At 40.2% G+C, this 23961-nt stretch overlaps 1 long non-coding RNA gene across 3 annotated transcripts in view; it reads left to right on the top strand.

Annotated features, from left to right (window-relative positions):
• Window positions 1–3618, top strand: part of LOC121912866 — a 240623-nt gene extending 237005 nt beyond the window's left edge. For 2 of the 3 annotated variants that reach the window (XR_006100161.1, XR_006100162.1), the window contains 2 exons: window positions 264–403; window positions 1159–3618. This is a non-coding gene — a long non-coding RNA (uncharacterized LOC121912866). The remainder of the gene's footprint in view (window positions 1–263; window positions 404–1158) is intronic. The other variant, XR_006100165.1, reaches the window with a different exon arrangement.
• Window positions 3619–23961: the final 20343 nt, after the last annotated feature.

Here is a 23961-nt window from a genome sequence, read left to right on the forward strand (position 1 = left end):
TAAATGTAATTTCATTTTAGACATTTCATTTGTTTTACGAAGGGAGGCAACATTGTTCATAACTCCATGACAGTTTGTTCCATCATTGTGAAACTTTGTCTAAATGTGGGCAGGCACATTGGTAATGCCGACAGTGCTGGACTGTACTTTGAATCACTGTCATACCCATAATCATAGTAAATAATGCCCTCCCCGGTGTAGTTGCTGAAGTATTGTCTGCATAAGGCCACAACATTTTCACCATTAATATTATGTATTTTCAGGTTTGCACAAGGCCTACAATTAAGACAAATAAACATGATGAAAGACGACACTGCTGCGAGCACACCTACACTGCCAAAGATGGCCAAAAAGCTGCAAGATGTCTGTGTTGAGGCGATGGAGAGAAGGAACAAAGATAAAGGTAGGAGGGCGAAGAAAGTTTGTGGTTATCGATGAAAGCCACTTCAGACGTGAAAGAAAGGTAAGTGCAAACACCATACATATAAAATTTCTGTGAGAATTCCCGCCACAAATCCAGTGCCATACAGCTCCATTGTATTAGATTGATAGCAGACATCTCTGTGGCAGATATCTCCAAAACTCAGCAAATCACACCAAACTATCTGGGTGGGTAGATAGCACTCTGGGTAAGAGGAAAGATATGTTTGTTTTTTTTATTATTATTTTGGGTGACCCAGATGAACAGTCTACAGTAGTAGGAGTAAGGGAAAATGTGATTTTAAAAACATCTGAAATGGCGGAAAATCCAAAATGACAGACTTGATAAGTTATTATGACAAATTTATTGTTCACAATGAGCTGTATCTTTGGGTTTTGTCATTGTATGACCAACAGGTAAGGAGATGCACTCATTGCCACCAAAAATAAAAAAGTTCTTCTTCAAGAGGTCATGAGTGTTCATAGCAAATTTAAAAAGATTGAAATGAAAACTATTCCAGTTTTAGCACTAACAGGAATGATCTGCAGATGCAGTGGTGGGGGTGAATCCATACTTTTATAACTCATTGAAGTAAATCTAATTGGCTTAATTTTATGTTTTAATGGCCAAATGATTACCATATATTAGTCATGTATGACCATATATTAGTCATACATCATCATGTGAATAATTACCATCTCTAATATGTGTTCTATTTGAATATTTTGACATTACAGACGTGGAAAATTGGCTGGTGAGTGGACAAGGAAGAAGTGGGAGTTTGGGATGATAGGCGTAAAGCACAGAGGACAGAAGACAGTGCCTGTTCTCCGCTTGGTGGAAAGACAGACCAGACGAGAGCTGATCCCACTGATTCTGTACCATGTTCGGACAGGATCCATAATATTGAGCGATGAGTGGCGGGCCTGCCGTCAGGCTCTGCCTGCATTTGGCTACAGGCATTACACAGTCAACCACAGTGCGGCATATGTCAATGCTGAAACAGGATGCCATACTGAACATACTGAGAGGGCCTGGAGGAGCTACAAAGAGACTCAGGGAATCGCACCAAGGACCTGCTAAGAGATCACCTGATTGTGATCAAGTGGAATGAATGGCTGTGTAAAAAGACACCATAATGGTTCATTAGGACACCTGCTCCATGATATTGCTAAGCAATACAAATAGACAGATGATCATGTGGAACTAAATATTACAGTATCTGCACTGAGGTCCATTTTACTGTAAAACACTTGGACTGTGCTGACTAATTTGGAACTCTAAAGCAATGATCAATGTTCACTTCAATAGCGGCCTTTCACAGAATGTTAAGAATGCCCATTTGTCCTCCATGTTGGAAGAAACAACAGTTGCTATGTGCAAAACAGTTGCTATGTGTTGATATGTGAAAAATATATCAACAAAAATTTTAGAATTTGGCATCTTATTACTGGATCTTGTAAACAAGTCATAGTGGTTGAGTAATATGTTTTTCCAATATTCTACCTCCTCTACCACTGCGCAGAAATTGGGCATTTTCTCTCTAAAGATGTTACCAATGGTTACAGGCAGCCATGTTCGAAGAATGAACTACACAAACATTCTGTGCAAGGCGTCTGTTTTTTGGAAGAGGGCTAAAATGGAGCAGTGCTAGATAATTTGCTGAAATACGGGGTGAGTAGATAATGAAGCATTTTATTTTAAAGTGAACTGTGCCTCTAAAGCACCCCTACCCACACATTTTGAATGCTGCATCACTGATTTATATTCAAGTAAAGTTGTCATTGCTGAGTTGTTGTGTTAACTTTTCTTTTTGTCATCCCATCGTTCTCATCTCCCACCGTGTTTATCTGTGATGCAGTGTTGCATGTTAATATTGACGTTCTGTTCATAAATGTGCGCAATATGATGATCAGATACAATTCTGATATCAGTGCACAAATAATCATTCTTTTATAGATCACCAATAAAAGATTTAATGGGGCCAAATAATGTTACTTGATGCTTTATAAACCACTTATTAATCATTTACTAATTATCATTAGTATAGGATGCAACTTTATAATAGCCACCCAAATAATGTTTATAGACGGTTTACATCAACAATTTCAGCGACGATTTCTTTCACTCGCTTCCAAAACCAATGCATGTGCTAGCTAAGATCTTTACGACATGAGGTGGTAGTGCTCATGCAGTCTTCATTTTAGGGAAAACACTACTGCTTTTGTCCACAGGGGCCACTAAAATCAACACAAAACAGTAACTTTAATATGCAAATTAGAAAGTAAGAGGTGACAGACATGGCAGTTCCCAGGTCAAGAGAGGCTATGCCGTTGTATGAATTTAACTTCATATTTCTTTTGGCCACGAAGGAGTTTGTGAGATTGTAGCTGTCTTTCTTTTAAACCTTTATTTATTCAGGGAAGTTTCACTGAGAGGAATCCTCTCTTTGGCAGGAACGCTCTGATCACATTAAAACAGTTACACACATTCACACACACAACCACAGTCTGATTTGCCGGCCACTGATCAGCAGTTGGGATTAAGGGCCTTGCTCAAGGGCACCTCATTGTTTGTAACGAGGAGGGGCAAGCGCTGCATTTTCACTTTCCCCACCCAGATTTATCCTGCCAGTCCGAGGATTGAACTGATGACCTTCTGGTAACAAGCTCACCACTGCCTTTGCTTGAGAGACTGTAGCAGAGAGAGGTGGACTTGGGTGGCCTCTCAACTTTTAGCACAAAAAGACAAATAAAAATACATGCACACTGCTATCTTGTTCCCAGTTGTTCTTTTATTCTACTCTATTCTTTTATTCTCTAAGTAGCAATACAGTGTGCTTAACTATCAATCTTGAATGTTGAGGTGAATATAGAAGAAGAGCAGTTGACATGCTACAGGCAACTAGAGGTACCTAAATCCCAGTCCTCATCATCCAGGCTCCCAAGGATGCTGTCGTTCCATTTTTACCCCGCCATGATCTGATCAGAATGCAAGCTGGGATGTGATTTGGCTGATCTGATTGCATTCCAATTTGAATGCATCCTGCATGCATTTGCACTTGCATTAATATGTGTTTTTTTCTTTTATGTTAATAAAAACCAAATGGAGTCTATGTCACAGAGTTCATGATTGGTCTCTGGTCAATTTTGAGGCAGTGCTGTATTGGATTCCATCACATTAAATGTGTTGCAACATTTTGTCTGTCCCTATTTACTGTACAGTGTTTTCTGCAGCGTTAGTATTCCTCCACAGTGAGTGGCAGCAGATGAGGTATTTATTCCTCTCTAGGCTTTATTTGTATTGATCTACTTCTCTGAACACATTAGTCATCATTTCCCACAATCCTGACTGTGTAAAAACAAACTGTGTTGTTTTCATCCAAATATCTTTGTGTTTGTGCACGTATGTTCATGTCTGTTAGTGAGTTAACTGTCCTTGAAGAAGTAAGTACCCACTTTAGAATCTTGCTTTAGGATCCTTGAAATTACTTTTCCTTTTGTCTACCTGGCCTTGTAGCGGTGGATAATGGCACACTCTCTAAATCACATATAGACATTCCAACCCACGTCTACAGGAGGATCGATGCTCAGCCCAGGTCTGGCAATCGACTAGATCTCTCTGTCTGAGGGCTTACAGTAAGGATGGCCTGTCCACTGCTCTACGGGCACTCTCAGCTCCCTGTTCAGACATTTGAGGCATAATGTCACTATAGCTGGACTTTATCCAGCCTGATGAGCAGAACTGCAGCTGAGGAGAGCAGACATCTGGTTGCCAGCCTCCCATTTCACTGTGAACAGGATTAGGTCCACTGCCTGGAAACCAAATTGTTTTATTCCGTCCAACAAACTGCAGATGAGGAATAGACTGTGAAAGATTCTTGTTATTATCCATCTTAAAAAGCTTGCACAGGCTTTATGAAGATTTTTGCCATTTTTCACTGGCTAGTGTTCACTTCAGTATCTAAACCCAACAGCTTTGTAACACATCCTCATAAAAATATGTAGTATAGGTCTAAATTTCAGGCTGGTAAAAATGACCTATAGTTACGTTTACACCATCTAGCGGCCATAGTAATGGACTCTGGCTTTCCAAATCTGTTATAAATCACTGTTAAAAAATAATTATGTTTTATGGTGTGACAACATGTGGTTAAGGTCTTGTTAGGTTTAGGCACAAAAACCACTTTGTTAGGGTTAGGGGAAGAGTTGGAAACATGACACTCGCGGTTGCAAACAGGAAGGAAACAGTGGTCTCCTGCAGCAAAGAGTCCACTATCTATCCAGCCATCCACCCAACCTACGTCCTCCTAACAAGGCAAAAATCATCTTATCGAGTCACATCATATTTACATCATCTGAAATACGTCACTTCCACGGGTCATAATTAACACGGCCGCTAGATGGCATAAATGTAACTATAGGTCAATTTTGCCAGCTGAATTTTAGACCTATACTGTCATTTTTCTTGTGAAGACGGGCTACAGCTTTGGCACCATCATTTGCTTCAGCAAGACGTTAGAAGCTCCCAATCCTTTTCTTTAAAACACTGCGTCGAAGATACTCTCAACGGACTTAATTTTTGTCAGCCAGCCTTCCTTTTTTATTCTGCTTTAGACATCTTTTAAGAACATCTTTAAAGAAATTGGAAAAGAAGAGAGAGAAATTCCCAAAACGCTGATATAAGATGGGTTTTGTGTTTAATGTGCTGTCATCAAAGCTTAGCTGAAGTCATCCTTGGCTGGCAGAAAATGCAAATTCAAACTACCTCCTCTGCCAGCACATAGGGTGTGTTGGACTTTTTCAACTACAGAGAGTTTAATGGAATAAAAAGGAGTCATGCTGGTGTTTTAAATTCAACATAATGACGCTTACTTTACAGTTAAAGGAGCTGAGAACTACTGCAAGCCCTGTAGAGCCTCAGGGTACATCTGATCATAACATCATGATCAAGCTGCATTAAATTCATCAGCCACATGTAGAACTCACAGCACTTGTATCAGTTTCTGAGTGTTAAATGCAGAGACAAGACTCAAAACAATCATTATTGCAGTGCAAATTTGGAAATTTGTGTCACAGCTGTGGCGAAAAAGCAAATGGTGGCCGAGCAGTGAAAGGAGGCAGCTAGTTGACAGAAAGCCAAAGAGACACGCACGCGTGCACTGGATTGTTATTTCTAGGTTACATTTTACTTCAATTTATTCTCATTCCACTGGAAGGTTGGGCCGGCACAGTGGCTGCTGCCTGCTGGTCATTTTCCCTCTCTCAATTTTGTTGTTGGGGACTCTTGGCTGACTAAGTGCCCCAAATGGATTCCACCTCCTGCCAGGGTCCCTCTCTCTCTCTCTCTCTCTCTCTCTCTCCCCCTTCCTTTCTCTGTCTCTCTATGGCTCTCTCCCCCCTTCAGCCATTGCTCACTCTCAAAGCATTTCACGTGTTCTGAAGTAAAATCTGGCCAGCAGACAATAGATGTCAGGAGATGAGTGCCGGATAGAGCACGATCACAGAGGGTGGGCTTACAAAACAACTTCAAAATATGACCTCTAAGTTGAGTAACTGGTAGCATTTGCAGTGGAGTAAAGGATTGTAAAGGAAGGATTTTCAGGATTTGGAGAGGTGATATGTATTCAGGAGGGCTAGATAAGGAGATTAACTGGCAGTCACAACAACTGCTGCATTTTTCTTTCCACAAACAACTAAAACAGAAGGCCACTCTGTGGTCACCGCACATCTGTGCATGTTAATGTACCCTGGAATTATTTCACTGTCTTATCTTATTTGCAGGAAGAAAAGGTAGGAGAGATGATAGAGGAGGAGGCAAGCTGAAGAAAAGACGGGGGTAGAAGATCTAAAAGTTAAACCGCCTGTTCATATTTTTACTTCCTGCCTGTGTTCCTCTGTGATGGGCTGGCAGCTGCTGCCAACGCAGGCTTCCAGTTCAGCAAACATCTGGGCGTCCCAGACCTCCCTTGCCTGCTAAATGTGTGCAAAAAGAGAGAGGCACAGAGGGACAAGCTGCATAGTAACACTGGTCTAAAGGTGAAGGTGGTAGAGAAGAAGGTGAAAATAGAGAGAGAATGAGCAGCTTCATGCATACATTGTAAGATGAGGAACAAAGAAAAATATGCAAAAATTATTATATTATCAACTGAATTTATGTGATGTGTGATTATTTTTTTAAATAATCTCTTCATTTAGACTCAAATAGACACTGGTATTGATCAGACTTTTATTTTCTGTGTTTTGGTCTTATCTACTCTGAAACGTTTGGACGAACGCGTAAATCATCCAGCGCATATTCCAGGTGGTCCACATATCTGCATGACGCTAACGTCCATAGTTGATTGGATTTTGTTATCTCTGTAATTGTTTTAATCAACCAATCACAATTAGCCTCCAGGAAAATAGGGCAAGAGGCAGAGGGAGAGGAGGGGTGGGGGAGGTGGGTAGAGAGGGAGCAGCGCTTTATTGTAATTCTGATAAATTACAGAAAATGTGCCAAACACAAACTTGGTTTATCTGAGGTCAGTTTGTAGTGAGGCACTGAAGGGTTTTTTGTTTTGTTTTTTGTCACACCAACAATGCGTTGTCGGCCAAGCTGTCCGTCTGGCATCTGGCATCTAATCGCATCTTCTTTCCCAAAAAAGGCCCGATTGAATATGGGTGCGCTCCAAGGAAAATAAAGTGGCTTAACTAAAAAAAATACTGAACAATGTAAGACACAAGAGACAACTGACTACCTGACCTTGCACTTTGTTTTGCACTATTTTTACATGTGAAGAGGCGGATGCTGTATTTCTTCTTCTTCATGGTATATAGGGTGTTACTTGAGTCAGTTTATTGCCTCTGCAAAGTAAACCAATATGTTTAAATATACAGGGGAAGAATAACTTTTTAATTTGTGAAAACTGCAAGCATATACCCACATAAACTTAACATTTTTAATCACAGCATGGTGATATGCAAATCAATCCACTCCTGATGGGTGCAGCGAAACAAGCTTGTCTGTTCTGAATAAATAATTATCCTGTTTTCCCCTTTTTTAGGCCCTAAAAGTTGCCATTTTGTAAAGGTGAAGGTGCATAGAAAACAGAAAACATCAAAATGTGCCAGTTTACAGTTCTGACCCCTGGGAGAGCTTCAGCAGTGCCCTTTAGTTTAGAGAGAGCTTCATTTGCGCATCAGAATAAGAAACCTGTTCTGCATAAAATATGATTGTAAATCTTGTGTCTAATACACAAGAGTATACTATTTTACTTTTACTTCTGTCAGCTGCTCATATGATTTAGTTTGAAGTTCTTTTTTTTGTTTGAAGCTTAAATATCCTGTTGGTGGAAATGTTAGTTTGTCTGAGACTATAATCCATTAGTGTAGACTCACCACTGTCTGTTCTTTTTTAACATTTGTTTTTTATGAGACTCCATTGATCCCCAAAGGAAAAACTCGTGTTTTTGAGTCTTTATTTTTCAAGAGGGATTAAGTAGAATGAGAAATGCATGGTACTTTGTGAGTTATATTTTTTCAAATAAATTTAACGAACATTATGCAGCAAGATATGAGGGAAAATATGCAAAAAGTGCATAAAACTACATTCCACAAATTCCTTGCAGCAAATTCACAAGAATTACATTTCATAGTTTGGTTTTTATTCCTTGACATTTTGCTCACTTAAATGTTTTATTTAAGTGCTTGTTAGGTAATGGCTATATCTCTATTTACTCGCTGTGTACGTTATATTTCATAAATACATACTCTGACACTGATTTAGATGCATTTTTGCTATTCCAGTGATTATGTTTTACGGCACGATATTTTATTTTATTTGTACATTAGGTTATTGCTTGCTTGCTGTGGATGCCAACATCACACTGTAACACTGTGGGCTTTGCTGGCATCTCTGCTTTGCTGCATACTGTAGGTTTCAAAGGTAATTGATTGAAACAGAATTAAAAATAGCTAGTTGATTCCTGAAAGATGCAGTCACATGAATTGCACTTATGTTTCAGTTGTATGTCTTAACCATTCACTTTTGTCTACACTTAAACATATTTAGAGTTTACAGCAAAATTACTATTGATTTTAGTACAAGACAGTTTTTTTATCCTCAAACTTTAAATTTAATTAAGCACTCACTGACTTGTGTTTTGTTTACTGGGCTATTTACAAAGCTTTATAAAATACAACCCAATGCAAAATGTGCAGCCATACGTTTTGTTAAATGAGCACAAAGCCATACCATCCACATTCAAAAAAAGTGACAAAAATGTCACCATACTGCTCCATTCTTAAAGCTATTGGAAACTAAGAATATTGAATTTGCACTTATACAGGTAATATGTGTGTTGTAACTAGCTCCTTGAGATGTCATCAGCACTTTTACAGCTGCTTACTTTTTCTTCACCTTTACCTGGTGCTGGCAATTTTGTATACATCAAAATTGGTAAAATTTCTGTTGTGTTTGTAGTGTTAGTCTGCAGTGTTTAGTGGGGATATTTAGCTCCAATAAAAAACAGACAAAATGCACATCCATAAGCAATGACAGGCCTTTATTCACACCAGGCTGACTTGTCATTGTAGGGAAAGCACAGGTGTTACTAATAACATTAATGAGGGCTCTGTTCTATTCATGTGTCCCAGTAAGCCATGACAGTGTGGCAGTGAACCAGCACGCACAATACCAGGACCCTGCAACTGAAGCAGCTAAATGGAATAAATTTTAATTTAATTTTTTTATTATACACACCTGTGCATTAGCATGACATGTCAAAATGCCTTCCGTGAAAAGGGTCTAATTACTTTAAAAAAAGAACTAAAAAAAAAACATCAACCCCAATTTGTCAATTACAGTGAATGTTTTGTATTTATATCACACTAAATATGAATTTATACATATGAAACAAGAGGTTAATGCTATAACTAGTATCACATTTGGACAGGGAGACAAACCTGTGGACACTATGGCAAATGATGCACCTCTTATTAAAGCCACAATTATGCATTTGAAAAAAAAAAGACATAATAATGGCCAATTTTAAAGGGGAAAGCCACAGAATTTTCCACATCAGAGTCTGTTTACAGGTCCTGGGGAGCACTGGTGTGAAAAAAAGTTGTATAAAGCCTTTTGTGGCTCCAGAGGGAGCTGTGGGTTGGCTGATGAATCACCTCAAGTGATGTCATTTGAGACAGTGTCCACTGGGGCTGAAGACTACAAGTTAAAAAAACAAAAACTGGGAGTGTGGAGTTACCAGACCTCTGTAGGCTGCTCCCCATCGCAGCTTAAGGCTAGCGTCTAGTGGCTACATTAGCTGCTACTAGCTAACACACCTGAATCTGTACAGTCGAGTGGACTGAGTTGAAAACAAAAAAGGTTAAACTTTGTCAGATTATTCATGCAGTAATACAGTACTAAGGCTTTTGAATCAAATAGTGTGATGGTCTCGTTAACCATTTTTAATCAGCCAAGAGTTCCAGGCCAGAAGTTGATGGAGGAACCTTAATTATTTCAGTCTCTTCTCACAGTGACTGTAGCAGGATATTCAAGGATTAAAGGCATTAACTCCTCCATTGGCCCCATGCCAGTTACATCAAGCTATAGAGGACTATTTGCTCACCTACTGCAGTGCAGACAATGCTTGGCATGTATCCCTGTCTGTCTGCCATAACTCTTCTCAGTGAATAGTACGAGCCTCCTCTCCTTGTCTGTTATACTTTTAAACTATGTTTTCCCCATCTCACACAATCTACTTCTTCGATTGTGTTAGATGGGCTTAGTTTCTTCATAGCTAGAAATCTCCCACCATATCTTGGAAAAAAAAATACCAGAGAAGATGTGCAGAGAGATATCAAAGGTAGAGATAGTGTTTGAAAAGATTTGGGGTAGGAGGGAGGAAAGTGCTTGCGAAGACAAATGTTCTTGTTTGTCCGTTGTTCTCAGATTCAGGTCTATATCATAGCTGCAGGTCATATAGTCTGCTTTATTATTTCAAAGGGAAACAGACTTCTCCTCATCTTTCTCCAGCCTCCGCTCCGCGTGTCAGCGTGCAGAAACAGGGATGTGCGCAATTATGCAGCCCTCACAGCCTTCCTCTTTGCAAACTGAGAGATGGATCAATGAGGACACAGAGATCAAAAGAGCAGAGGGGTTGGGGGTGTCGGTCGGCTCAGATATGGATCAACTTTAACTTGGCATGTACCAAATAAATGCCAGAGGGGGTATTGGGGTGGAGAAACCTTGCAATAGATCAATCTTAGCCCAGCATGCATACTACAATCAGGAAAATGTGTACGAGGTAGGGGGACAAGGTGGTGAAAGAGAAATCAATCAACTTAGATGATCTGAGAGGAAAGTTTTTTCTTTTCTTTGTTTTGCTCACTTATTCCACACAGACATGAATGACCAAAACACTTACATGCTGTAATGCAAATAACAGCAAGTAAATAAAGCTGTAACAAATCTCTATGTGTAGGTAGCTTCTGTATTGCTTGTGTATGTGTGTGTGTGTGTGTGTGCATGTCTACATGTGGTACAAAGTCAACATCAGTCTAGATTGGATGGTGTGTGTGTGTGTGTGTAGTACACAGTCAACATGAGTCCAGATAGGAAGGGAGGAGAAAGCCATTAGAGATAGGAGCCTTGGTCTGAGGCTGCGTCTAATGCAAGGCTACTCAGCCAGTCAACCAAAGCCTGCTTATCATGCCACGGGTGCACAAAAGCAACAAGCACATACCCACACACAGGCGCGCATGCACACACACACACACACACACACACACACACACAATTTTCCCCAGGCTATCCACCCAGCCATTTTGTCAACAAATACATAAAAGGCAGGCAGGCATTCCTTAAATCGGACGCATGTACACACCGGAACACATGAGTTTGCAGTTCAAGTGTGCAAAGCAAGTTGGAATGAGGTTATTTTTATATTTTGTATTTTGTAAATCTTTAGAATTTCCATTTTTATATGCATAAGATTACAGAACATGAAGCAGGCATAGTGATAAACACAAGCCCATAAGAGAAACTACTATTCTATTGTGTAACAAAATAACCTCAACTCAAGGTCAATTTGCAAGCTTTTCAGGGCTTTCAACCACATTCATGGTCTTCATCAACAAATGGAATTACTTATTAATTCAACTATTTTATTGACCCATGTTGTGTGTGATTAGCATGATACAATTCAACATTATTGCATATCAACTTCCAGTGGAATCATATCATGAGAATAGGATTGAGGATATTGTGTTTTTTATATCTGTTGTCCAAAAAGTGGTATATCAAACCTCCCTATTCTATTCTATTTATGGCTGGCATCTTTCAACAGTAGCTATTCACTGCACTTGCATTCTGTAATTGCCTGTCTATGTAGTAGTTTTCATTGTTACTGGTGGAGTCTGCTTTTCCTCTGCAGGATTCAAATTGTGTACTCGCGTGTAAGGGATTCACAAGAAACAATGCCCGCGTGTATCAGATGGGAGGGAGACGACAAAAGCCAGCGCGTGTGTGCGTTTCCCATAATCCAGAAGACAACAATGTTTCAGATGACATTGCTGAATGTCTTTGTTAATCTTCTTTCTTAAAATGTGACACAATACCTTTTCTCAGCATTGTGAACCAACACTATAAGCAGAAAAGAATGCTGATATTTGACGATTCTGCTAAATCCTGGATTACATTATACAGCAACGTTTCTTAATGTTTAATACCAACATATTCAAAATGACTAAAATATGACATAATGACTAAAATAATAGACATGACTAAAGCTAAGTTTAGAGAGGATGCAAACTCCGAACTAAAATCTTGATACATGCCTGTCCACCATTCTTACCTTCACCCTTACCTTCTGCTTTGCTACATAAATGGCATATTTCTTTCTGCAATGACAACCAACATAGGCACTGGATGTAAATGCCTCATTGCAGATTCATCCAATATGAGTGTAAATCCACAAAATATTGGGCTGCTGGCAACACAACATATCCTGGTTACAAAAAAACCCTTAAAATTATAATTTTAAGGGTTTTTTGTATGTAAAGACTTTCATCTGGTGCAATGCATAACACTGAAACACAGTCCACTGCACTGAACATCAGTCCAGTATAATTTTGCATTCATTTGTCATATTGTGATATATATCAACATTGGAAAATTATTCATGTGATAATAATGTCAGCCATATTTCCCGTCTCTAAATGATACACAGATACTCCTTCCCCCACTTGTTTCTTTACATACTGTATAGCCTGGCTTGTGCCATGCATGAAAGCCTCCCTCCTGCTGACAGGTTGATCTGTGCTGGCATTTATTGATGCGGCCCAAAGCCCATCCTTAAGCCGCTCTCTGAGATAGTGTCGCCTGGGATGGAGGGGTTGAGGGTGGAGTGGTGGTTGGGGGAGATAAGCCAATGTTGCACACGAGTGCTTCGTTTATGATGAAGTGGTCCAGGCAATTACATTAGAGGCACAACGAGAGCCCTCGTCTCTCTCTCTCTCTTTCTCTCTCTCTTTCTCTGTGTGACTCTTTGTCAACCCGCTTACACTCACAATGCCTCATGCGTCACTCCCGCCGAAATGCAAGGAGGCACCTCTCAAACCTTATCGGACCAGCAGTCAAGGACGGGAACTTTTGTACCATCCACCTTTTATAATGCCTCGCATGGTTCACCAAGCGAGGGAGGAAGATTTATGATGTGACACTAGTCAGCCCCATTCACCTGCAGACAACGTCCCTCTGTTGAGAGTATCTGTTCACTTTTTATTGGTGGCTGTGATTTAGGAGGAGTAATTGACTGGAAATGGACTAGTGCAGGTGAGGTGCTTTATGGTCTAAGTGTTGGCTAACTGCAAGATTCTTAAGAGGAGGAGGGAGAAAAGAAGAGAGGGTTCAAAAAGATGGTAAAGCACAAAAAAAAAAAATCTAAGTCTAAACAAGTAATTAAATGGCGTAGTGGTCTTTCAATCTCTTCTTTTATTCTGCAAACAAGATGAATAGCAGTAAAACAAGTGAAATTATTTCAACCCGCTGGCACATTTCATCATTTTTTACCAGAAAGAGGGAGGGAGAAAAAAACAGATTTCAAGCTTGAATACTACATTTAATTACTTGTTAAGATTGAGATATGCAATATGATCACTCAAGAATGTAATCCCCCTGCAGGAGTGTCTCTGATGTGATTGTATTTGCATCAAGATTAAACGATGACTGCAATTGTTTAAAGCCTTTATGTGTCCTGAATGCTTGTAATTCTTTTTTGTGTGCCTGTGTAAGTAGGTTAAAAAGTTGTGGTACTGACAACAAAACAAGCAAGCAAGCAAACAGATCAGTAAGCATTGTACTGTCATACAGATGTCAACAGTATCAACTTATTTTTCTTTCACATCTGGGTTCAAGCTATTCCAGCTCATTAAACAGTAACAAGTAAGGATATGATTAGTTATAAAAAGCCACATCCTCGTTATGTGTCGCAGCAGCACAGGCATGGCAGCACAGAAGACAGTCACAAACACAAACTTACAGCAGGCCAGATGGACAGCGTGGCTTAATGTTGTCATGTCATGGAGTCCATATGGCCTTCTGTATGTGATTTCTGTTGGTTTAGCTGTTAAGCGTTGAAAGACTCCTGAGATTATGTGGGCAGGCAGAGAGGAGAGAGAACAAGATGCAGAGGAGTGTTGCTGCCCACAGGGAAACAGGCTTTGACATATGTGGAAGCACATAGCTCCTTTGGGGAGGGTGGAGGGAGAGGAGCGGAGCAGAGAGTCTCCTCGGAGCTGTGGGGAGAAGGGTGTGATCATTCTGTCATACAGTATTACTGTCATAATGCATACACATGCACACAGTGAAGTACACACAACAGCGAGTGTGTACAAACACAAGTAGAAATGCTGATGTATGATATACTGTGGCAGCGCTCGTGCACGCAAACACACACACACACACCCACCCACATACACCCACATACACCTGTGCACCGGTGACGGCAGCCCCCTTAGGTGGAGCCCTGTGGGGCCTGCCATTTTCTGCACCAGCACCTGTCACCTGGATCATGCACAAGAAATGAAACGAGCACGTCAACCCCTCCGCGCTGTTCTCTCCCCCTTCTCTCTTTTTCTCATTCCCAGGTGTGTCGAGCCAGCCAGCTATGATCATTCAGCACCTAGAGACATGCTCACTTTGCTTGTGGAGTCACCGATTGCTACAGTTTCCCAGCTAAGCTCCCAGAAGCTTGGCCCGACTGTGAAACTGACAAAAGGAAATAACTCCATTCGGGGTCTTTTTACAACTTGAGATGAAAGGCAGAGACTGACAATACAGATTCATACATGTGAAGAGGAGAATGAAGAATAGCCTGAACAGTGTACAAAATGAGCAGTGTTGAGCAAGGTACAGATGTAATCCATGAATCATTTTACTGTTTGAAAAAGCAATTGCATTACTTTACCAATTACTTAAAATAGCATTACTAGAGATTTTGACCCCACTGGGGCAGCGGCACAAACTGTAAACATGAAGCCTGACTTATTATAACCTGATGTAACTGAACTCAGCCAGACACCAAAACTCGCTAACAACTCATTGACTCTGCAATGTATTGTGTTAAGTAGAGGAATGATGGACAGGAAGCTTACATCTATTTCTGTCCTGCCATTTATTGTCTTAATATAATGTATACAGTGCCATAAAAATAAATACTTGTATAGGAACAAAATTACATCCCAGTCAGTCATACAGTTTGTTTTCTCAGACCCAGCACACTATTAAAGATCAACAAGTTATTGTAGCACATATAAAAATAGGTATATCTCTCATAAACTGGCGAAGTTACACAGCTACCAGCACCATTTACTTAGTAAAAGAGGGAGCCTGCCCTACTGGATTTATAGCAAGTGAAAACACACACGCTGTACAAGCCTATTTAGACGTCCAGCTAACATGGAGCAACATTAGCATTAATTTGCAATCTGATGAATGTTAATCCAATTTTCACTTTCTTTTTAGCTCTGTTTTGGTGTCCACTAACTCCTGAGGGAAATATTGGGCTCATTAGCTCCTAAATGCTCCACTACAAGTTGCTAACTTTGTCTGTCTGCTGTTTCATGCTGGGCAGGCAGAATATAGATATATATTATCAGAGCTTTTTCACTGAAAAGAGCTGCCTGATGTGAGTGATGAGATGAGAGTGGTGACAGTGAACCCAACAGAAAAGTTACTGGCCATAAAACAAGATGTACTGTTGTCATTTTTTTCAGTTCTTAATATACAAATATTGACTAGTGTTGCTAATTAGTTACATTGCTTGTTGCAAGACTTCCATCTTCTGTATTTAACACATGCAGAAATAGAACATGAGAAAAGTGCTGCACACCCATGATAAATTCATACAGGTGATTTTAATTATTTGGCTGATTAGACCATTTTTCAAGGCTTTGCAGGCGTGTACACGCTCTGTTTGATTGACATCTCTCTTATTCTCCCATTAGTTTGGTTGCACCTGTTTTGGTAGGACAAATGAGACCTTTATCAACCTTATTAGTGCGACCTGAGCAGAGGTCTAATCAGCTAGAATAACTCAGAACACCTGTGTGGCAGTACAGGGCCTTTAATGAGCAAGCAGATTAACATTACAGTTCAACAGCTAGTTTAGCCGCAGTGGTAGCATACAGCAGTCTTGTCCTCAAGTTGTGAGGTTCACATATCCTCAAACTCTGAACAAAACCCTGTGTGAAATCTTACCAGCAACTAGCCAGGCAGCTAAGAATAAATCAACAAAACATAAGTAATGTGTTACTGCCCAACAATGAATATAAGCAAGCAAGAGTGTGAATCTGTGTGTGTGTGAGTAGTCAGAAGTGACTATTTGACAGTGGCTGAGTGGAGAAAGGGATTAACAAAAATATTATTTGTGTGTGTTTGTGTGATAAGAAGCCAGAAAGTGCTTTCAGAAACACAGATGGGTGCATCAGCACACAGTGGGAGCTTATGTTTTATTTTATTTTTTTTACAGCCATAAATCATAGTGGGGGGTTCAGATATAATTATTTCAGATGCAGATTTGTTTGGGGTCCTCAGAGGGAAGAGATTTTGTGTTGTTGAATTCTGGGAATAAGTGGCTGCTGTCAGATTTGCAACATCTTATTTTTCTTTGAAAAAAAATATCTAAGGAAGGCGAGAGAAGGATGACAGCAATTAGAGGTCCTGCTGTCCAGTTTTAAAGGTCGCAAGTGTAGGAGAGAAATATTAAACATCACTGTGACAGCGCAGGGCGTCTGCTACTTCATTTTTGTCACTTTCTCTCTTTCTGTGTAGCTAACTACATGCTCTCTAGTTCCTCTCTCTCTCTCTGTGATCTCCCATCTATCAGTTTACTGTCCTGCGGAACATCCCAAGCTGTGATCTCTAAATTTCCATCCCAGGATCAAGTATTTATAAGTCCACACAACACATCGCTGTCTGTCTTCTACCCCTAAAATTTTCTGTGCAGTCGCCTCAACGCCTGTTTATCTCCTCTCATGCATCATTCCTCATCATTCTCTTCCTGCTACCAGTACCTCCCCTTCACCATCATCTTTTCCTCTGCACAAACACCTCCCCTGCTGCTTTTCCTTCCTCTCTCTGTTTCCTTTCTGGTCAGCTCCTCCCATCTCTTCTGCACCCCCCCCCCCTCTCTCCACATCTGTCTTCTCCTTCTCTCTTTCAATTCAGTTCAGCATCAGTTCAGCAAACTTTATTGGCACAAATGTCATAAAAATCTTTCCTAATTATTTGCCAAAATGCCAAAGCATGGACAATGTAGGATCCATGACAATGTCTAAGAGGGATACTCTAAAAGGATACATTCTTCTACGAAGAGGAGAAAAAAACTAACCACATTAGTAAATAAATTTATCTTTCTCTCTGTGTCTCTATCCGTCTGCAGTTGGTTTTATGTGGCCAGCGATGGCAGGGGTTCAAACTGTGATGGAGTGCCAAGATGAAGGTTCCATCATCATTATTATTATTCATGATTTAGACGCATAAAACAAGTCCTTCGCGGAGTAAACAGGACATGCCCGCGGTAAAGAGAAGCCTTGGCCCCTTTGCTATAAATTGCTTTCGTAAAAGGACACTTTGATATTCTGAGCTTTATTAGGATGCCCTTTCTTTTGGCATTGTAAGAGAAAGTAAACTGCCTTTTGCAATTAGATTTAAAGCCCTTGGGTGATGAAGAAAGTTGTGGGGAGATGGGAGATGATAGAAGACAGATAGGGCAGGGTTTAGGGTGAAAGATGGCAATAAATCAGCATGTAAATAGTTATCAGAAAATCTCTTGCTTGTCAACAACTCAGCAGAGAGGCCGGGGCATAATTACTTTGACCGAGTTTGATTAAAAATAGATAGACTATCTGTATGAATAAGTAAATGAAAGTATATGAAAACATGTCCATCGACAAGTACATACTTTTTAAAAAGTTTTTGACTTGTAATTTCATCATTCCAATCTCCCGCATAGTCAGAGGCAGAGAGCGACAGAAAGATGAGAGCAAATGGAAAAGAATAAGCAACATCTCATATTTATTCTGGTAGGAAACAGAGTTGAGTATGCTGAATAACAAAAGGGACAAAGGGATGGAGAAATGCAACTGCTTCACATATTGATAAAAAAGCCCTGGCACAACCAGTGAGAAATATTGAGCTGCTCATTAGTTGAACTGTATCCAGCAGCTACTAGTGATTTTCCTGACACTTTCCCACTCAAACACATTCTGAGAAAGACACCAGTAGGAGCATATGGATGATTAAAACAGATGATGGTTAACTTAATGGCATAGAAAACAAATGGATTCTGCTCTAGTGAATTTTATTTCGACAAAGAAAGGGATGGCTTTGCCAGTGAGGTGCTAACGAGCTGATGAATAATAGGACTGTTATCTTTTGTTCAGTACGTCACCGTGGCCTTAAGGTGTGTTCCCCCAATGGGTTCGAGCGTTTAGAAAACAAAGATGTGAAGGCGAAAGAGGATATTGACAATGTGTCTGGGAAGAGACGCGGATACACTGTGAGATCTCTGCTCAATCCACTCGTCTCCTCGTATCAATAGCAAACAGTCCTCAGGGATCTTCACTTAGATCAAACTCTGCTTTGGAGCTTTATATACTGCAAGGCTTGCAACAATTTGTAGCACTATTGTATAGTAGCTTGAGTTGGATAAGGCTTAAATGGCATCAATGAGGTCGGGATAATAAAGAAAATATAAACATTTTTTTTCCTCAGTTTAAATTAGTGCGCTTACAAGCTTGTGTGTTCTTCAATTATCTACTTTTTGTAGGTAAAAATAGTAACTAATGCAGTCGGAGTGCCAATCTAATTATCTCACCACTCATATGACACATAATGACATATACCATTTCTTTAACTGATTATCAGACTTGTCAACAATCAGATAACAGTATAACAATAGCTTGCATAGCCTATTATGATCTGTAAGTCGAAGAAAAAGTTGATGACATTCTAAACTACATAAAAGAATTTATTTCTAACAATTATCGTCTGTGAGGACAAAGCCTGATATCAGCCACACAGTTGCTCTGGCTGACATGTTCTTTCATTACAATGAAGTTACACTGTAGTTTATTTCGAGTCAATACTGAATACACTTGCTTGCTGCCATAAATACTCAGTAATTTAACAAATATTCAGCTAAAAATAGTCCCCAACAAAGGCACTATTTTCTTGTGAGAGTTGCAGCAGTTGCAGCGCCCCGCTGTTTTAAAGACTGACATCCACAGTAGGGCTGAATTTCTTGTGGCTGAGAGCCACAGGCGAGGTAGGGAGGTCGGAGGGTATCGAGTGACAGGCTAATACATTGTTGGTTTTGCGTCTTTTGATGGCTGACAATAACAAAATACAATATTGCCAGCCTTACCCTTTGAGGCAACATAGCTAGACCCTTAGTGGTCCCTTAAGACTCTCCTGAGCAGATAGTCATGTTTTATGGGGCGTGGGCATAAGATTTTATGAGCCTGTATGGTGGGCAGGAATCTTGTGATCAAGAGGAAGTGTTACGTGACAGACATACATGCTTACATGTCAGTGTGACCCTCATTAAACATAGGCATTGCCTGGGTTTGGCAAAATAGGAAGCAGTAGAACGCTGGCATCCGTGTGTGCATGTGTGTGTGTGTGTTTGTGTCTGTGCACATTTTTAGATTCATATAAATCAAGTGAGTTGAGATCACTGCCATTATTTTTTCTGTCCCCCCCCCCTGTCTTCAATTCAGTAGTCTGAGTAAAACTTTCTCCACAGATGAAAGTCAGGGAAATTACACAGGCTAAACCACATCATTTTTATTCTTGTGTATTACTGTTAAAAACGCCTGCTGCAATCTAGTCTGTCCGTCTCCCCCTTTCTCTTCCACCGTGATTACAGAGGAATGCATGTCATTAGCCAAAGGAAACTCTGATTAATGCAGAGAATAGTCACCAGAATATCCTCAGATTCATACGAGGCCCTGAAGTCACATAGCCACTTACATAGGCATCCACACTGTATTGTATCTATTTCAAAATCTTCCCTGTTTCCTCATTGCGTCTTTGGTGTTATTCTTTTAAGCTCTAACCACACACACACTCCTATACACATTTACAGTACGTGCAGCAAAAAAAGAAAGTTCATGTTCATGCGGTGTACATCTACTGTTATTCTTTCATCCCTGCCCCTGCATTGTAAGACAGCAGAAAGCTTCTAAGAAACCTACTTTCTCTCTCTTTCTCTTTTCACACACACACACACCCACACATACACACACACACACAGGACACTCACTCTTTAATCCTCTCTGTCCTGATCTCCTTGTCACACAACCTTAGTTGAAATCTGCCTCTCACCTCTCCTTTTTCCTCATGCTGATCTATCACTCTGCAAGCTCTTCCATCACCACTGCTCAGCCTTCCAATGTCAGATGTAGTTCATACAGGTGCATTACACACAAACGCACACACACGCACACACCATTTATCACTATCAAATTTGCAGTACACTTCTATCAGTGCTTTCTGTGGCTGTTTGTCAAAAATGTGTGCCACTATTTATCCATTTGATTTATTAGTGTTATCAATAATTGAGACTGTCTTCCCAAGAAAAATGACAGAATCATTTAATTTCAGCAAGTTCTCCAAAACCACACATGTTTACATGCAGGTGACAAAGCCTTCTAGGGCCATGGTAATTGGTAGTTGGGCATGAAGGAGAAAGTCATGTGACCTACATGTGACGTTTTTAATTTATTGCTCAAATACATAATTTATTTGTTTTTCACATGGAATATGGGCCACACTAGTTGTTTAAAAACGTTGCTATTATGGAAAAACATGCACTTTGTGGTGGGTAACAACACAAAGTCATTGGCTTTGGGCTGTGCCTTCATTTTTAGATCATCCAACAAGGCATTCTGAACACACTATAAGTAGATTACAGAAAATTCACTGATAGTGTAACAGATATCCAGAAATGAAAACCTTACATGCTCAAAGGATCCTTACTTATGACTTTAAAATTCTGAATAGAAGTGGTTTTTGCACCTCTATTCAGGCAGCAGCTAAGGTAGCTACCAGTCTTCATGCCACATTTATGGCATACTGGAATTACCAATATTACCAATAGCTTAAAATTCATCATCCAAATCCCTATTACGACACCGTTCAGAAGTCCTAAATGTGAGCAAAACCATCCATCCATAGGTCTTTGAGTACCATTTGTATCTCATCATCTTTTAGTATCTCTTTAAAATTTTTTGACATTGAGTACATGTGACAAATCATACCCTAAACCTTAAACCTTACCCTTACGCTACTGTAGTGTTTGACTAAATTTTAAATTTCAAAGAGTATTGTCCGCTCCTCTTTGATTTACCCTTTTAAGAATATAAATAGCCAAACTAGCAAGGCTACCAAAGAGTAGGCTACCAATACCTTTGGCTGCCTTCGCTGGTCACATGACCATCGCCACATTGTAATGGTCCCTCAAGAGTCTCCCTCCTCTTAGCACTAGGCTGCAGCTCTGTATCCCAGGGCAAAGCATGTGTGTCACCGTGGGTGGTAGTGTGTGTTATTAACAGCATAGGAGCTTTGGAGAGGGGTCACTAGTGAAACACATGAGGTCGTGTCAGACTGTTCATGCATTAGGCTGTGGCCGGGTGTGTGTGTGGCCTTTCCAAGGGGTGACTAGGTTTCTGAAAAGCATGGAAAACACAGTGACAGGGTTAGATGGAGGAGGAGAGAGGGTCATGTGCCTGGCAGAGCATATGTGTGGGAGTGAACGCGACAGCGTGAGGATGGGTGAGGCGAAGCGATCCAAACCAGGTGTCACGTCATCTGTGATAAAGTAGGGATGAGAGTTCGCTGAGCTCTGTCTCTCTCTACCCAGGGGAAAGCTGGGTGTATTAATATCCACAGTGCAGGAGCCATACAGACATAGCATGGATTCAAGACTCCTTCAGTCTCACATAATATTTTACTAAACCTGTGTGGGGTTTTGAGTTATCTGTAACCGAACAGCCTGCACATACACAGCAGACTGACAGCAAATGCCTTTTTTTTTTTTTACAACTGCAGGTCATATAATATAGATGTGGAGATGTAGTGGCTCTTCATCCCTCTCATTTCTCTCTTTTTTTCCCTGCCCTACAGATCTCATACATTTCTCCCCCTGCAGTCTGGCATGCTCCCTGGTGTAGATAGAAATTCAGCAAACAGATTTTTCATGGAAGAGGAGGTTGCTCAGTTTTTATTCATAGGTGCAATTTTACAGTTTGTTTCAGTTTCAGTAAAATAGAAAAAACTTTCTGTTAAAATCCCATCTTGATTCAAATAGATAGTTGATTGCTCAAATGACATTGTTATGTACAGCCTCAAACATCAGTATGCCATTTATACTGTGATCAAGTTGGTACTGTTTGGAATTTTTATGTAGCTGTTAAAGCTATTCTGAATGTGAATGTTTATTTACCCCTTAAGTAATAATCAATGTCACCACACCTGTGCTGCTGATAAAATAAATAAATCAACTTTCCAGACAGGGCTAACAAGTGTGTGTGTGTGTGTGTGTGTGTGTGTTTGCCTGTGGCCCAGGTGCGTCTATTGAGGGAGGCTCTGATTGGTTCACTGCTCCTGCCACAGGTGTAACTCGCAAGCTGAACAGCAGCATTTTTATGAAGACAGATGAAAGACAAAAGGTGGCAATTTTTATCCCAGATGGATGAAGTCAAATTATCCATCTGGTAGAAATAAAATTAAAGTTTCAAAACAAACACTGTTCTTTTATCATGTAAAACATGCACTGGAAATGAATTATGAATGACTCTTTGCTAAGCCCCCTCAGTTACTGCTGTTGTGGTCCTTGAGGACTGAACATCTGTAACTTTTTACTGCAGAGCTAGTCTTTTGTTTATTTTTGAGAATGACATTGATTTTTCTAAATTAAATAATTTTAACTGTCCCTGTGGATATCAAGTGTTTGACAGCTCGAGGCTATTGGAGCAATAAAAGTGATCAACAAGCGATAGTGTCAAAATCTTTCTAGAGTTGTAGATTTATCTCCCAGTAAAGATGCGCACCTGTCTAGATTACTGGCAGTAACACAGAAAGCCAGAGCTGATAACAGCAATATGAGGTTGATGATGTCACTTCTTAAGCATGATAGCCTACACATGGTGTTTTTGTAGGCCTATACAAACACCACACAGCATATATTACATATATACATATTATACAAAATGTGTGGGTAACCCAACAAAATGATATAGTTTGCCTATACTATGTTAGTGTTACTTATATTAGCAATTTACATAGATTTTTCAACTACATATGGTTTAATCTAAACCTTCCATTTTTGCTCTTGTGTTTTTGGTTTTCCCTTTATATACAGAGTATTGCTTTTACTAGAGCCCCATGCACTCGGCATGTTGAGAAATCCAAAACTAGTCACAGTTGCTAAGCTGTGATTGGCCAATCATTGTTTGGGGGAGGGGTTTAGAGACTTGAGAAGTGAGCACCATTGGGAAAATTATAATATGTTGCACAAAAACAATTACTATCCTAAGATGTCCAGTGTGATGGTGTCTTACTATGAGCTGTCCCATACAGGTGAGTATGTATAGGTGCTGTGATGGTGGATTCTGCCAGTATCCAACTATCTGTGTGAGTAATACTGGGCTGTGTGAGTGGAAACATTCAGGCCTGTAATGAGTCAGATCAATCACCCCACACAGTCTTCAGGTTGGGGCTCAGCTGAAATTAGCCGAGCTGCAAGGCTCAAAGGGAAAGGAATTGAACCACAGTCCATGGAGACACAGGAGTTAACCCACCAACCACTACATGACTACCGACACTACAAGAGATTAGCCTGGATGAGAGCTTGACATTATGTTGCTTCCTCTGAGCATTCTTTTCGCTGCTCTTTCTCTCCTTCTCTTTTTTCCCTCCCTTATTCCTTTCTCTCTCAGTGTTTTTTTTTTTTTTTATCTGTGGCCACCACTGCCTCAGACAAAACCAACAAA

The sequence above is a fragment of the Thunnus maccoyii genome, chromosome 15 (assembly GCF_910596095.1).
Source record: "Thunnus maccoyii chromosome 15, fThuMac1.1, whole genome shotgun sequence".
Taxonomy (NCBI): domain Eukaryota; kingdom Metazoa; phylum Chordata; class Actinopteri; order Scombriformes; family Scombridae; genus Thunnus; species Thunnus maccoyii.